This window comes from Rhinolophus ferrumequinum, chromosome 15 (assembly GCF_004115265.2).
Source record: "Rhinolophus ferrumequinum isolate MPI-CBG mRhiFer1 chromosome 15, mRhiFer1_v1.p, whole genome shotgun sequence".
Lineage (NCBI taxonomy): Eukaryota > Metazoa > Chordata > Mammalia > Chiroptera > Rhinolophidae > Rhinolophus > Rhinolophus ferrumequinum.
This window is the reverse complement of record NC_046298.1, coordinates 13,197,288-13,215,002: the sequence shown is the minus strand read 5'-3', so window position 1 is coordinate 13,215,002 and position 17,715 is coordinate 13,197,288.

The following is a 17,715-nucleotide window of genomic DNA, read 5'->3' as shown; positions in this document are numbered from 1 at the left end:
TCGTTTAAAAATATTACTGAGAAACGTTTTCTTTTGCCAAGTAGCACAAGGCATGGTCTTACAAAGATGAGCAGAAAGATACCTTTCCAGATTTTTTTTGACAGTTAGAGTTAAGTGAGGAAACAGATATTGATCAAGTATCCTCACAGTGAATGAAAAACAAAAAAAGTTGACAGACTTATTATGAAGGAAAGGAATGCCATGCTATGAGAGCATATAATAGTGAAACTTGAGCAAGTCTCCCAGGCCTTAGGAAGGTTTTCCCCAGAAATATCATCATTAAGATGAGGTGTAAAAAATTTCAAGTTCTAGGATGGTTGTCAGAAAAAATTAGATGTGTTCAAACCATGCCGAAAGTTTGTTATGTCATTAGAGATTTTAGAAAACAAAATAAGTCAAAACAAACAAAAATCTTAGCAGACCTCAACAGTCCACTTCAGTTCTAATAAAGATTGCATGTATTTTTGGATAAAGAAATGGATACCCTAAAAAGTAAAAAGGTTAAAGTCTAAGTGTTCTTCCTTAAACATATGATAGAACAGAGAGCCCCCACTTGCCTCACCCCATTTAAGACCTCTGGGCAGAGATAAATCCCATCGATTTCACACTGCACTTTTTTTTTTTCATTTTTACTCATGTATTCCTTTTTTTGTCTACTGAGATTCTTATAGCCCATTTATTCTTGGTAAGTAAATATCTGGCACTCCATTCCCAAGTCTGGAAAAGAGGAGAAGCATGTTGACATTTTGATGCTGGTCAATAGTTTTACAAAAGAAGTCAAGCTATCTTCTCAAAACACCCTATGCCCTGAGCCTCCCTTAGATGAAAATGCCAGCTGAATTGTTTCTTTCTTTCTAAACAAAACGATTCAAAAGGTACAGGACATCACAATGAACTACCTGGGGCTAGCTGTAAAAAGATTGCAGGAAATGTAGGAGGTCAGAAAAAGTAAAAGCAAGGCAGTGACCGTTGCCATAACTGTCAACATACCACCCTGAGCTAACCTTTCCTGAGGTCTGACCCCACTCGGCCTGGAGAAAGTTCCTGTGCAAATGAAAGACACCTCTGATCCTGGCGTAGCAACAGAGATAGGTCTTTGGGTAAAATCCAGAAGGTAGTGAAATAAGGAATCACAAATTCCATGGGTGCTTATGCCTGCTAACAGAGAAAAATACAGAGGCCTTTGAGTGTTGCAACTGTTTCCATCTGTTCTCTTTATGTGTAACTGATGTAAGAAATTAGTGACTGCCAGAAGTCACTTGGTTTGCAATTACAGTGTTTAATGATATTAGTATAAACCGGGAAAATGAGCTACTCTATTCTAGAATGGAAAGCACAAATGAAGGTGAAATCAACTTTTGAGGTATTGTATGACTTATGACATCCTGTGCATTACCTAAAGCAAAGGAATAGTTTCACTTTACTTGCATAGCAGATGGAAAATCCCAAGGCCCACTGATACAAGATGAAGGAAACGATCATAAAAGCTCACAGAGTCTCACGATGGGTCATAAGAGTGTTTCTTGTGGGTCAAGTGGGTTGGTGTAATAGAGATTAAATATTACAAAGCTGGTCCGATTACAAATCAGACTTTGACCCCTGGTGCTTGTTCTGTGTCCAAATGAGCTGCTCTGATATTCATCCTTGTTTTCAGTCGGATTCTGGTAGGTAGGTCACACATTCTGAGGTTTTGGCTTTCACCACGCCTCCCAACCAGCAGTTGAACCCTTTGTAAGCCATTTCAGTAAAATGAGAGTCCAAAAAATCATCCGTGGAATGGATTTATTAATCTCTGCCCCAAATAATGCATACACATGGTGGTATGCTCCTTACACGTTGAGACTGAAAATGGTCTTGATAAATGAAACACCTGCAAGTATCGATGGTCAAAAAACAAAGAGTGCATCTCTTAAAGCACAAGTGCAATATAGAGTTCTCTTTACAGAACATGTTTTAGTCAACAATGGAAGAGGAAAAAAATCCACACGACAATCAACTGTTTTAAATAAATATTTTGTCTGTGGGTGGCAGTAGATTTTAGCAGAAAATGTATGCATATTAAAGACAGATATGCATTTGAATGCCCAATCTGTCACTTACTGGCTGTGTGACTTAAACTCCGTAACTTCACAAAGTCTAAAATCCCTAATTGGAAAACAAATAATTCCAACAATCTCATTATATCACATTGAGAATCATGTGAATTAATGAACATAAAGAGTGTGGCATGCAATATGTGATTCATAAATACTAGTCTGTCTCTTTAAAGCATCAAACGTTATACTTTAGTAGGATTTCCTGTTTGGCGCATCACTGGAATTCTCATGAAAGCTTTCCATAAAATTTGTAGACAATTGAAACTTGACATACATTTCTGAAGGTTCACAGATGACTTGTAATCTATTAATAGTTCCATGCACCATCCATGGATCCCTGGTTTATACCCAGTTGATAGACACCCGTGTGTTTAAGGTGTTCTGAGAATTCTTCAGACTACTTGAGCAAAAATTCACAGAATAGCTTCTGTGAAAATACTCAACAAAGCATATTTCTTGGAGTCTAGTTGTATGGCAACTATCACTTCCTTTCTGAAATGAACTACCGAAATTTAACTACTGAACTACTGAAATTTAAATGAACTACTGATCTTTGTTAAGATCATAACAAAGAAAGCAAATGCACATATTTGCAACAAGTATTTTGTTCAGCTGCAGTTAAGTTAGTGTTACCAGTTTTGATTACTGGCTTCCACTCTGGATTCAACAACCTCCCCCCACCCCTGCTTCTGAATGCACAGAGCATCTGGAAGTGGTAGAGAACTTTGGGATCACAAAAATCAGACACTTGGAAAATTTTTACTTTTGAACCCTTAAACTAATAAACGGTATCTTGTCAATTTCTTTATTATATGTTCTCCTCTGAAGACTCTAGACATTAAAAGTATTTTTTTTGGTTGCACAGAATAACGTAGAGCACAGAATAATATTAAAAAATCCCTTCAATCATTTTTTTTTCAGTTACTATGAAAATAAGTATTGGGAAAATAAACTCAGCTTTATATACAACCTAGTTTCACATTTATTACAATGAATAATTATATTATTAATAGCTATAATTACCATAGTTTTGCAAAAAGTACTAACTTGGGAATTTACACAGGATTATTTATAATTATCCTTTTGAATAAAATGTCTCCAGCTAAACATTTATCTTAAAGTATTAAAATGATCCTTTCAGAGTTTCTGTTTCTAATATATATGCAGTGTAAATCAATGACATAGTAAAACACCCTTTGTCTTTACTGAGAAGCAAAATGTAAAAATTGAAACAATTTTTCTATCAAAGCCCAACGGTTCGGTTGCGCTGGTTACAGAAGCTGCAATGTACATGGGCCTGTTGCGCCATTAGGAGTCGGTAGCACAGAGATACTGAGTTGCATATAGAATGGCACTTGGAGTCCAGAGTGTCTTAGACAAGGAGGTAGTTTGAGCCCAGTCATATTTAATATGCGCTCGTCACAATGAAGAAGGTGTCATGCTACAAAGGATCACTGAATGGAAAAAAACCAGTCTGTCCTGGAACACCCCGTTTTCCATTGAGAAATAAAGCCTCTCGCTGCATCTTTCATCTCCCCTGCTCTTCATGGCAGATTTTCGTTCTGCACTGATCTTTTAAATTACAAATTTAATTTAGATGTGTGTGTCTGTGAGGGTGCAGAATCATTTGTGGATGGGAGCTGAGTATGCCTTCTGAGGACACGCATGTGCTTCCTGGCAGGCATTGTCACAGAGAGCAGGTGTTAAAAGCAATGCAAACATCCAAGTGCAAGCGTCCCCCTCTTGCATTCCTGAAAGGGTTCTAGAGAGTTGGATGTCTCAGGATATTTCAGATGTGGAGGCTGGGGGACTGGGGGCCCCACTTAGTGTGTGCACCACCCCTGACGTTTCTAAAGCCTCAGCATCCCACATTCTTCATCCCTCCGTATTTAGTTCTGCACATCGTGTATATATTGAACCCCTATTATCTGTCAGGCCCTTTGCTAAGAACCATCGATTCAGACATGAATAAGAAAAAAAACTGCTGCCCACAAGGAATTTACAGACTTGTATTGGAGCACTTGCAAACAGATTAGCCGAGGCCAGGATTGTAACAGTTTGGGTGGAGGTGCGGAAATTGCAATGAGAACTCAAGAAAGGAGCTGAGTAACTCAGCTAGGGAGAGAACAGGGTTTTGGAAAGCTCCTCAGTGTAAGTAAATTATTAAATTCACTTAAAATCTAGAGATGCCCTCTGGAAGAGCCAGCCAACAGTCTCTGCTCTGGAGAAAGGATAGTCTCCACTGCCATTCCACCATCATTCTACAAGCAACACTGATGGCAGTGGCACAATAAATACATTCATGCCAAGTGCATGGTGGCCTATCTAATGACTTGAGCATAGTTATATGGAACTATGGGGATAGTCTTCCTAGGGGGTATCGGGGAAGTTACGGAGAGTCTCTTGGAATAGATTACATCCGAATTAAACACTGAAGAATAAGAGTTGGCCCGACAAGGATAAAGGAAAGTTCATTCCAGAAAGAGGATTGAGAGAATGCGGTGTGTTCATGTCTCTTTGGTCCAGAAAACACAGCCACAGTTCTGTTTCTCTCTATGGAAATGCTGATTCTGATTCAGCAGCCTTGGCTAACGGCCAAGATTGGGAAATGTCTCAAAGAAAATTGTAAAACTGTAAAAGGGATAGCACAGGAAAAACTGAATAATATGAGGACGATGCCTTCCTTTGAGAAAAGGGGAAATCAGATATGATTCCTATCTCTACCATAAGGGCTACGTGAGTTTCTGTAACTCACAGGGTTTTCAGAAGAAATGAATGAGATAAATTTCTTCTCACCAAGTCTGAGGACTAGTTCCTTCCTTCCCTTCCTCCTTTCCCAAGCTTCCTTTTTTCAGTGGATGTGTTCTGAAAACCTAAATTATATGTCAGTAAACATCCTGAAAAAAACATACAGAAACTTTGTCAGAAGACAATATTGAATAGAAAAGAAAGCTGTTGATTAGTGTAATATGTTAATTTCATTCTACTCATGGTCCTAAATGCTGACATATAATAGACAAGAAAACAAATAGATTTCTTCACTCTTGCTTCACTTCCGTGTAATGACACATAAATAATGTAAAAAAGTGACCTCTATGCTGGCTTGCTTTCTCCTTCACTCATTTCTCAGTACCTTTGCTGAATTCTAAGAGCCTGTCATCGGCTTATGAGAAGAAAACCACATTAATTACTTTTTCAAGATAGGTAAAAGCAGATCTGTAGTGCTAGCTAGAACCCACCTAGTGCTTATTGTATCTGGACACTCTTCTCAAGTAATAATTTAACCTTCATTACAAGTCTATGCGTTAAGTCCTGTTAGAATTCCCATTTGAAAGAGGAATCACAACATGTGAGGTATATAAAAGGTCACATATCAAGTAGGCTGCGCAATCTGAACTTGAACCCAGGTAGTAATGTTGAAATGTTGAAGTGTCTATCCTTCTAACCACTATTCTAAAGAAAGAAATACATGGTAGAGAATCAACACAGTGTATTTTTTAAATGTCTCTCTTTTCCCCTCCAAATCAGATGATTAATGTTGAAAAAAAGCCGTCTCACAGGTCCTAAGCTCATCCTCTGGAAAAGTAAGGCGTGTGTGTGTGTGTGTGTGTGTGTGTGTGTGTACAGGTGCTTGCCTATACCATGGAGATGCAAGTACACTGAAGGTAAAAGCAAAGCAAACGCATGTCCACATCCCCTGGTATCGCCTTCGATTCCCACCACACAGCTCCGATGCAGACATCATCATTCCCGCTTTGCCAGTAAAGACATTGACCTCTGAGTGGCTGGGAGATTTCTCCCAGGTGACAGCGTTGAATGTGGCAGAGCCAGAATTTGAGTGCAGATGTCTACATACAAGAGGAGACAGTATAATGAGAGTGTTTCACAGAAAGCATCACACTTGCTGGAAACGGGGAGAGATTCAGAAAAGGCTTTCCTGAAGAAAAAGTACGTGCACTGAGATCTGAGGAATGAGTGAAATGAACTCCCAGTGGAGGAGCAGTGTGAGCAAAGAGAGCCTGGCTGGCCCAGGCACCAGAGAAAAGCCCAGAATCCCCCAACACAGAGAAGCAGCAGGGGTTTGGCACAGCATGAGGAGAGGTAGTGGGAACCAGACATCCAGGGTCTTGTGGGATGTGACCAGGATGCTGACCTGTATCCTAGGAGGGAAGGTCAATGACAGCAATATTCTAGAGAATGTCTTGCGTGGAGATGGGTGAGGCTGAGAGGAACAGCTGTGCAATTAGCATGAACAGATCTGCATTTCTGAAAGTTGGCTCCGTAGGTAGAATATCTGACACAGCGGATTCATGTACACTAGTTAGGGAGCTCTCATAAAAATGCAGCCAAGAGATGGTGAACGATTGGGCCAGAGCAATGGCAGGTGATGCAAATGGATATATTCGAGAAATTATAAAGTCAGCTGAGTTTACTGAGAGGGTAGATGTGTGACGAGAGACTGCATGGTACAAGGCATACTTCTGGCCAGGTGGGTGCAGTGCCACTCATTGGGAGAAGAAGCATGGTTTAGAACTGACCACCTGGCAGAAGATGGAGAATGTAGGAAAGCTCTTAACTCTGAGCGAGATGCATTCATCCATACCCAAACATTTTCACACGCCTATCTATAGGCGTTCAAAAAGAGGGAAAGTATCATGAAACCAGCACAGTAAAATCTGGTAAGCTATACCCATTGCCATTGTACAGTGGACACAAAGGAGGAATATTCTCTGTTTCTAGACTCTCCATGGCTGATTCCCAAACTGCCCTGAAACTGAGGGGCAGGCGAGTACACGTTCTCTGATTCCTCTAAGTTCATTTTTCCATCTTTAATACGTAAGTCATTCCTGAGACAGGGAACAGGGTAGGCGGACCAGCAACTACAGACACCATCCAAAATCATTCCCTCATTTTACAGATGAGAAAACTGAGACACGGAGCGAGAGCCCAGGCACGAGGGCCACAGAACATCACTCTATAACTCCGCAGAACGGTCAGGGAAGAGCTTTGGGGGAGTTGTGTGCATCTTTACAAAACCCCTTTATTTTCTCTGTCCTCAATGAAAAGCAACGTCCAGTCAATGGCTGTCAGCCACCATCAGGGGATTTGTGTACGGCTCACTGTCCCTGTCACATGTGCAGCATCACGTACTTTCATTAGGAGCACTTACAACCCGGGGCCCTCTCTACCTGCCTCATAGAAATGAACATTAGTAGGGTGTGGAAGACACTTGTCTGAGGTGAAAAGAACCAAGCCGATCTCAGAACATGAACAAGTGATATCCATGGAATGAGTTAAAAGCCCAGAGGATTATAATGAAAGATCCCATTTGTACTGAGCCAATATAAATGCCCAATGCCGGTGTCTCTGTGTCACATGCAATATTCATAAAAAGTGATCATGGTCACCATTCAGGAGTCTCCCGAGGTTCCAGTTACACTGCACACATGTTATGTTATTTTACAGCTGTGCAAATTAGATTTGGAGAGGTAAAGATGCTTTACCTACAGTCCCACTATACCTTTACATGATGTTTCCTCTTCAACAAATTGTACAGTGACAGCTGTTCTGGTGGCCATGTCATCTATTTAAGGAAAATAAATCTTTCTGAACAATAAGAAAAAAAAATGAATTAAGGGAGAAAAGGAAAATTAAAAAAGTGGTGCCACAATGGGATTTATAGATGATGTAATACAGAATTGTACACCTGAAATCTATGTAATTTCACTAACAATTGTCATCCCAATAAATTAAAAAAAAAAATGTGGTGCCAAATATATAGAACCCAAGGAAAAGGTATTTTGTCAAAATTGATGAAAACATAGTTGAAAAGGAAAAAATAAAGAAGGAAAGAAAGGATATAGAACAGAAGGCAAAGGAAATTATTACAGAAGAGCTGTGAGCCAAAAGGAAAAAAAACTAGAGATGGGATTTTTGTGTGACAATGCAGAAGAGGAAAGAAGGAGCAAGGGGATTTGCTTGTATGCATGTTAAAATCGAACTGTTTCCCTTAAGGAGTGAGTATTAGTGTCTCTTTTGATCAGTAAGTCAATGTTTCAACTGTGTTATCACTGCCTTCCTTGTGGCTTTTAATAATCATTCTTGAAATAGAAGTGTTTTAGCAGACATTGGGAGATGCTCTTCTCACTTGACCGATTATTTAATTCACCCCAAAGCTGTCTGTCTGTCTGTAAGCCAAGGTGTTCACGCAGATTGAAAGCCAAGAAAGCTAAGAATGACACTGACATCTTAGAGCAAATTAACTTACATAATGGCCCTGTCAGTCTACCCTCCCCTCAAGCTCTATTGTGTTGGATTATACAAAAACTGGATTAGTCTTTCACTGGGTTTGCTGTCTTTTCCATGCATCATCCAGTTACTCAGCTTCCTTGAATACGTACTAAATGCTAGGCATAGTCGACTGCCATAAGGAATATAAGGAGTATTTCCACCAGCCACAAGGAGTATGCAAATGTTACGGACTGAATGTGTATCGCCAAAACTCATATGTTCAAGCCCTAGCTTCCAACGTGACGGTATTTGTTGATGGGGCATCTGGGGGCCATAAAGGAAGTCATGAGGATAGAGCCCTCATGATTGGAATCCTGTCTTTGTACAAAGAGGATATGTACAAAGAGAGATGACAGAATGTCTGTCCTCTCTCCTTCTCTCCCTCTCCCTCTCCCTCTGCCTTTCCTTCTCCACGTGCACACATCCAGGAAAGGCCATTTGAGCACACAGGGAGATGGGGTTATGTACGCGCCAGGAAGAGAGCCTTCACGATGAACCAAATCTTCTGGCACCTTGTTCTTGGACTTCCTAACCTTTATAAGCGTGAGAAATGAATGTCTATTGGTTACGCCGCCCAGTCTGCAGTATTTTGTTATAGCAGCTCTAGGTGACTAAGACGATAAGCTATGGTAGGGAAAACGGTAGCTCTGACTGCAAATGCCAGGGAGCCGGACTTCAATCAATAGGGATTTCCTAAGTGCTGGGGAGCTGTGCTACATTAAACAGAGGGAGTGGCTGCCCTTGAGTTGAGGAAGTCAAGGAAGCTTCATAGAGGAAGTGAGCTGTCAGGATTCTTAAAAGTAAGCCTGACGATGGAGGCCCTTTCAAGCCGAGGGAAGCATGTAAGCTTATTTGGCGAAGGCACTTAATCTAATTGTCCAATTCGGAATGATTTTTAGTGGCTGTCTTAAGTGCAACCCCGACATAAACCTTAAAAATGAGTCCGTGCTCAGCTATGATCAATGAGATGTGTCTGCCGTGGTTACAGGATTTAAGGGGCGACTGCGTGAACTTTCATAGTCAAAGAATTCAGAGAATCTAGTGAGCCAAAGCACTGTTTGGAGTGGATACAGGGCAAGTTTTACACACAAGGGGTATACGAGATCGGTTAGTGCAGGGAATTGGGGCAGATAAAAAAGACTGTGGATGCCAGGCTGAGGAAATTATACAGTGTGAGAAAATTATACACTCATATATTTGGTACTCATTATATTACGTGTGGAAGTCTAGTGGGACAAACTTTGTTTGACTTGAGCCCGTAGCAAGTCCATCTGTACAATGTAGACATTGTCAGTCATTTACCATTTCCCAAATGTCAACAGTCCTTTAATACATTTTCTTTTCCCTGCCACATATTGCCTTGCATATATAATCCACACTTGGTTGAATAATGTGTTCCTGATTTCCCAGAAATTTTTTAATAGGTATGATAGGACAGACATCAGCTATCTTTTAGATATAGCAGGGTCCTCTCGGTCCAGAAGTCATGGTGGAGAGATATGGAGGAGCAGAGAGAGCAAAGGCTTCTTACAGGAGCTGCCTTGTTACCTAGCTGCATCTTGAAGGTCAGGCGGGTTTCTCTATATGTAAACTGCAAGGGAAAATGAAGACAAAATTCCAGGCTAAAGAAATGAGCAATAATGGGAGAAGATTTTTGCAAACAGTACCTCCGATAAGGGGCTAATATCCAAAATATACAAGGAACTCATACATCTCAACCACAAAAAAACAAACAACCTAATTGAAAAATGGGCAGAGGAAACTGAAGAGACATTTACCCAAAGAGGACATACAAATGGTAAATAGACATGTGAAAAAATGCTCAACATCACTAATCATCAGAGAAATGCAAATAAAAACCACAATGAGATATCACCTCACCCCAGTCAGAATGGCTATCATCAACAAGACAAATAGTAACAAGTGTTGGAGAGGCTGTGGAGAAAAAGGAACCCTCATACACTGTTGGTGGGAATGCAGACTGGATGCAGCCGTTATAGAAGGCAGTGTGGAGGTTCCTCAAAAAATTACGAATAGAATTACCATATGACCCAGCAATCCCTCTCCTGGGTATCTACCCAAAAAATCTGAAAACATTTATCCATAAAGACATGTGTGCTCCAATGTTCATTGCAGCTTTATTTACGGTGGGCAAGACATGGAAACAACCAAAATGTCCTTCGACAGATGAATGGATAAAGAAGCTGTGGTATATATATACACAATGGAATACTATTCAATGGTAAGAAAAGATGAAATAGGACCATTTTTGACAACATGGATGGATCTTGAGAATATAATGCTAAGCGAAATAAGTCAGACAGAAAAAGCAGAGAACCATATGATTTCACTGATATGTGGTATATAAACCAAAAACAACAAAATAACAAGACAAACAAATGAGAAACAAAAACTCATAGACACAGACAATAGTTTAGTGGTTACCAGAGGGTAAGGGGGGTAGGGGTAGGAGATGAGTGTAAAGGGGGTCAAATACATGGTGATGGAAAGAGAACTGACTCTGGGTGGTGAACCCACAATGGGATTTATAGATGATATAATACAGAATTGTACACTTGAAATCTATGAACTTTACTAACAATTGTCACCCCAATAAACTTTAATCAAAAAAAAAAAAAAAAAGAAATGAGCAACAGTTGGGAGAAAGGAAAGGCGATGGCTGCTGCATGCCTGCCTGACAACATGTGGTCCTACGTTGCTGCCAAATTGCCCACTCGGACTTGTACACAGAACATACTGATGGCCATGACCTCGTCACCATGGTGCGTTTGGTAAACAGTTCTAAGTACCTGCTCTTTGTCCAGCTCTAGAGTAGGCTCTAATAAAACATAATACAACTAATAATAATTCTTAGAGTTCAGAGGGTGTGTCCTGGAGCCTATGGCTCCAAAAAAAAAGAACCTAACAATATAATAGGCAGAAAGATGGCAAGTCCAAAACGTACAGTCAAACAGAGAGCACATTTTCACAGTGCTTCATCTTGGTTCAGGCCCTCCAATTTTCTTGCCTGGACCACTGCAGTATAATATCATGGCTAAGGGTAGGCTCTCTGCAGCCACATCAGCTGTGTGATAACAGGCGAGTGACTTAACCTCTCTGTACCTCAAACTTCTGATCTGTGAAATAAGGATAATAAGATTACCTATGCCCTAGGGTTTTTATGGCCAGTTGTTGAGTTGAAAGCACTGAGAACAGTGCTATTTTGTATTTGCTGTTGTTTTGTTCATATCGCAACTGCTTCCCAGCTGTTATTCCTGCCTCCGTTGCCTGTTATCCAGCCTATACCCACCCACCTTCCAAGACTGTATTTTTACATGGCTATCACAGAGGTGATATATCTGTACCTACTGGATATTTTTCAGTAACACAAGAGAGCCTTGGTAGATTAATGTCTAAATTTCTCAAATGTCTAACAGATCAGGCCCCATGAGCTTGTCCATTCAACTTTCCAGGCACATGACCCCACGCTGTCACCTTATACTCTCCCATGTATCCTACAACTCCAGCCACAGCTGACGACCTGTCAGAGAAGTTAAGTGACTCCCAAGGTTAGAAGGCTACAGAGATATTCAGGGAGGTTAAGTGACATCTCTAAGTATTCTCTCTGACACCTAAGCCTTCACTATTTCTATCAATCCATTCTGCTGCAGCTCTCGAGAGCTGTCATTGTACCAAGATCATGTGTTCACATTGTCTGTCTCAGCCACTTGACCAAGCGTTTTAGGACATCTAGTCTCATTCATCTCTGAATTATCTGCACCCCGGAACTAGTAGGGTAACAACATAAGAATTAATGCAGGTTGGACGAGACTGGGTGGCCACGTAGGTATATTCACATATGCATTTGTTTTTCACATTAATAAGACACTGACTTCCAGGGGGTTGAACAAACTGAATACTATTACTGCGAAGCACTCACATAATGCCTTAGCACCTAATGAGAAATGCTCATGGTGAAATTTCATAAAGAATGCCACGCCAGACGAGGATGTCTGCTGGTCAGGGAGATGTCAGCCCCCACACACATGGCACGGACACGAGCCTCTCTATTTGTAAGTCATTATGGAAAATGACAGATTCTATATTAGACTCAAAATTTCAGAAAAATAGGAAGAGTTGTACTGCTTTGTGTCTGGCTTTTGATCTTACATATTAACGTAAAAGATAACTCTGGGCATCTGTGTGCGGTTAACATAGTTTTGTCACATGCATTTCATATGACTCGATTTTTTGCTACAGTCCAATGAGAAAGGCGAGGCAAAGGTTCTTTCTGCCCAATTACTGACGAAGAACCTAAGGTGCAGCGAGGTTATACTAGGGCTAGTGGAGGTGGTAACTGACTGCAGAAGAAGAAGAAAAAATGAAAGCTCTGTGTAGATATCAAAGTGACATTGACAAAAGACCACTGTAATAAATTAGCATTCCCATCTTGACTGACTCAATCAGCAGGAACAAATTCACGGGGCAGGTAGAGAAGAGACTGGGAGGGTCCTGTTACAATTTATCAAGTAATGACTACCAGAACCTCATTTTTCAAAGATGAACAAATCAAAACAACAAAGGAACAGTAGCTATTTTACCTTTGAAGGTAAAATATGTTATAGCAATAGCTATTTTACCTTTCAGAGGTCCCCTACCGAGTGACAGGGCCCAGAACACGTCCCAGATTTCCTGACTCCATACTAGTGCGTTCCCAAAATATTTTCCAGAATTGTGTACTTCACATCAGGGCCTTGAGAAGAGATGTGTCTTTGTGTGTGAGTTTTAAAATTGGGAATATCCCCATAGGAGTTTCCAGAAATCCAGGGACCCTGGTTACAGCACGCAAACCCAGGAATCAAAAGGGGACCAGTGTTCAGCATTTATTTCCTGTTCTATTTTTCTAATCTCTTTTTGCCTCCATTTTTCTTTGTAAACTGTTTCTTTCTTTCTTTTTTTCTTTTTTATTTTCTTCACACTGTAGAGTGCTAGTCAGTATTTCAAATAAAAGGAAGACATAAATGGTACTTCAGTATTAAGTCCTGGGGGACTTAAGTGATTTATATTCTCTTTTTTCAGCAATATTTGCTATAAAGCTACTGAAGGTAATATTTAGAGGAAGTGGATATTTTGCCACAATTTCACCTCTTAATCCTTAGAGCATTTCCTTGATATCTATCAGCAGTTCATAAAGACTTTAACACTTTATGAGCAATATGTTGACTTCCCTTTACAATGTCAGGGAAAAAAACAAAAATAAACTCTCATTGAAGAGGACTACACTGTCTTCCCATATGAAATTGGGTAATAAACCAAATAAAATAGGGACAAAAATGGAAGGAGGTTCTAGTTTGTTTTCACACACTGTGTTCCAAATTTGTATACTGGGAAGATTTCTTTGATTTATTTACTTCAGTCTTTCCTGAAAGAAAGAAACTACAGTTGGATTTTTGTCAACCTATGTCGAGGATGTTAACTGAAGATGATGATTATTGTTTCGAAGTATTAGTGGGGAAAGCAGAGAAAGATACAACAGCAGAATACTGTTTATACCTGAAAACTAAAAGCATTTCTGCAATGTCCACTGGAATAGGCTATACTGTTAAAAATCTTTATAACTCCCAGACCTGACATTTATATTTTTAAGAGCTGATTTTATAGGAAATCAAAGTAGAGAAATCTGGAACATTTGATATTGAATAAAAACTTTAAGCTCAGGAATAATACTTAAAATGTGTCTATCTCCAAGTTTAAGTGGGGCCATTCACTTGATAATAGTACTTTGAAAGAATGCTGATTTCATGTGGCTTTCTTTTCTCCCTTAGCTGCAGTCATTTATGGAGTTTGTGTCATTTAAAAAAAAAATAAAAAAGTCTGTACAACATCTGTGTGATAAAAATTTTTAATTAACTTATTACTTTAAGAACGTAAACATTTGTTTTAAAAGGGAACTTTATTCTGTACCTAAAAATAGGAAAATTATTTTCACTTGCCCTAAATAGAACATAAACTTAGAAATAAAATGAACGAATACAAAACAATGTTCTTACCTTCTAACAAGGCACTTGGAGTCAGCTTGAGGCTCTGAGCCCGAGGCCAGCATCTACCTGTTAGAGAGATCAGCACTGGCACGGAACGGAGATCTTCCCTCTTGACATCATCAGAGGGTTGAAAGAGAATTGGAAAGCAAGTAACTTTCCTACCATGTGATTCAATGGTATTTATTTTCCATGTCTGCGTTCCACCAGGAATCACCACCTGCAGCATGAGAAACGCTGGGGTCTCCTATCAAGTTTGGAGAGCCAAAAGTGGAATTCCTTTCAGAGTTTCACATTCTTCAACTGAAAAATAATGGAGGGAATAACATCTGCATTTCCAAAGGGTCGCAAGGGTTAAATTAAATAGCATTTTGTAAAAATACCAGTATATACGTGTTCAATTAATTCTAGTTACCATCACCCTCAAGTTTTGTCCTTCCATCCTATGGATTCTACAGATTAAAACTCCATTTATTTCAAGCCCGGGTTCTCACTCGTCACACATCATTTCTTCATACAGAAATCTACTTTAGATATTACGTAATTTACATAATTTCATATATTTTGTAATTATGTAGATTTTGAGTAATTTACGCCTCATTTTTGCTAGAACACTCCTGAGGCTTTTGTCGTCCTGAGGAAATCACATCCAATATTCTGACATACTCCACAAGTATAGCTGTATGTTCTAGTAAAAGATACAGTGTCAAAATAAATAGACAAATGAAAAAAAAAAAAAAACAGGTTAACCACCTCCGGTTAGGGGAAAGTGGAAAGATTTTTGAGAGCAATAAGATTCTGTTCACAAATGAGACTTTGGAACTACATCATTTGTGTGTAAGATCCTGGGAGGGGGGGAAATAAAGGTAGAAACAGCTTTAAAGTCTCATTAGGCTCTTTTAAAAAGGCTTCTTGAACATCAAATATCTTTTCCAAAACACTCCACTGATTTAAGTGTAAATTAATCAGAAATGCATGGTTTCCATTTCTCTTAGAATACACATGGATTTTTACAACCTGATGCAAAATGCGTTTCCTGTTTTCCATCACTTCAAAATTTGAAAGGGTACTTTAGGTGCTCCAGACTGACTCAAAAGTGCTAAGCCTTGCCTTTGATTTTTGCAAAGCATGAGAAGTGGTGGCTTTGGCATGAGATTTCTTTGGTCCTCTGTATGAATACTAAAGGAATGTGCTTTCTTAGAATTCCTAACAGAAAAGAAGTAATTAATGAGCAATGTGACCTTGGTAATCTTTCTAGATTGTAGCATGGCACAGCAGAAAAAGCAAATGTGTTCAAAGATCTCAGATTGGTTTCCCAGCTTCAATTCTGACTATCTGTTTCCGGTTTCCTCATCTGAAAAATAGGGGTCCTGGACACCATCTATTTATCTTACAGCTTGCTGTGGGATAGATATGAGATGATAAATCAACAAAAATTTATCGAGCATCTCGTCTGTGCTACTGGAGATTCAAGGAAAAATGAACAAAATATTTATCTCTGGTCTTCAAGGAAACTCATAGCTCTGGAGGAAGAAAGCACTCTGGGAATCTATGTTTTAGAGCTTTGTTTTGGGGATGGAATGATGCGTGTGAGAGTAAAGGCTACAGTGCATTCTGCCTGAGGGGTTACTTACTTCCTGAATGAGAACTGCTTTGTAAACACTCAGGTATTAAATTATGAGGCACGAAGGAGCAGATGGATTCTCATTAATACTGGGTGTCATTATAATTATTATTTCTACGAGTATTATTACTACTCATGCAAATCACCATTTGGCATCTGAATTGTTTTGTGGTAGTCACTCTTAATTGTGTCAGTTAGAAGAATTTTTATTTTTTTCCAATTGTTCAGCCTTTAAGTGTGTTATCTTCACTGTTCTATTTCTGCTCTAGAAGACTGAATTTCCTGGTGTTGTTTCTTTTCACTTTGTTGTGCCACCTTCTTTTTTCCCTCTCTCTTTTCCATGTGAAATCTGTTATTCTTGTTGAGTTCCCTACACCAATCTGCTGGGCCATCTGATTTTTCTAACTCCAAATTTGGGTCTATTTCTAGCTAACTGTTGACAACAACACCATATTTATCTTTGCAGTCATATTCATGGGTTCATTACCTTAAATAATACAATTCCTAAATACTGACTATGTATCAGGATTTGGGTTAGGTTTGGGATATACAGATATGGATAATACAGTCTCTGCTTTCAAGGAGCTCAGAATCAATCTGGAGAGGATGGCAGACAAATAAACATAAAATGATAGAACAGTGTGTTCAGCTCCCTTACTGCAGATGTGTGCAAGGAATAGCAGAGGTATAGAAATGGGGACAGGAGTAGAAATCTACCTGTGATCCATCTGGAAAGAGATGGTGGTCACTAGTCATTAAGAAGAGAAAGAAAGCCATTTCTCTATGCTCAGGGTCTGTTCCACAAGCTGATTCAAAGTGCACCCCCAGAGTAGCAGCCAAACCTACTGGCAATTCCAAGGAGTGTCTCTGAGGGACTCGAGCTCTTCTATAACCGTGTTTCCCCGAAAATAACACCTCACCAGGAAATAAGCCCTAGCATGATTTTTCAGGATGACATCCCCTGAACATAAGCCCTAATGCGTCTTATGGAGCAAAAACTAATATAAGACCCAGTCTTATTTTCGGGGAAACACGGAATTACCAGCAGGACCATAACAATGCACCTCCAAATAGGCATATGATCTATGTATTAAAAAACAAACAAACAAACAAACAAAAAACCCACAAAACCAAAACCGTGTTCTTGGCTATGCAAATTCAGGTTCTACTCAAGTCCCCAGAGAATCCATACACTCTTACTCAGCCCGTCACAGACCCAGCATTTGTGGGTCCGGATTTCCTCCCCTGACACCTTCCCGTGTATAAGGCCGGTCAAGCTCTAGTCTTCAGGGTCCACGGCTTCCAGATAATTGGATAAATGAAAAATGTCCAGTGGAGTTCATCAGTATGGAAGTGAGTACAAGGCTGACCCACTCTTTTGCAGGGTGCTTCTCCTCTGAGGTCCTCCACTGACCAAGAAAAGACTCATCTACCAAATACTTTGAACACTAGTATGAAGCCCAGTGGCCAGTCCTTTTCCCTGTCTAAATTTTAGCACCCTCCTGGCTGAAAACTGATACGTAGGTGAGTGCTCCTTCACGAAGGATCTTGGCCGTAGCCCTTTTTCTCTCTCGTCTATGCCTTGAGATCCCATTATTTCTCCTGTAGGTCATTAAATGCAAACCATTAATCCATATTTTGTTACCAGATCATGATCTGAAGCCAG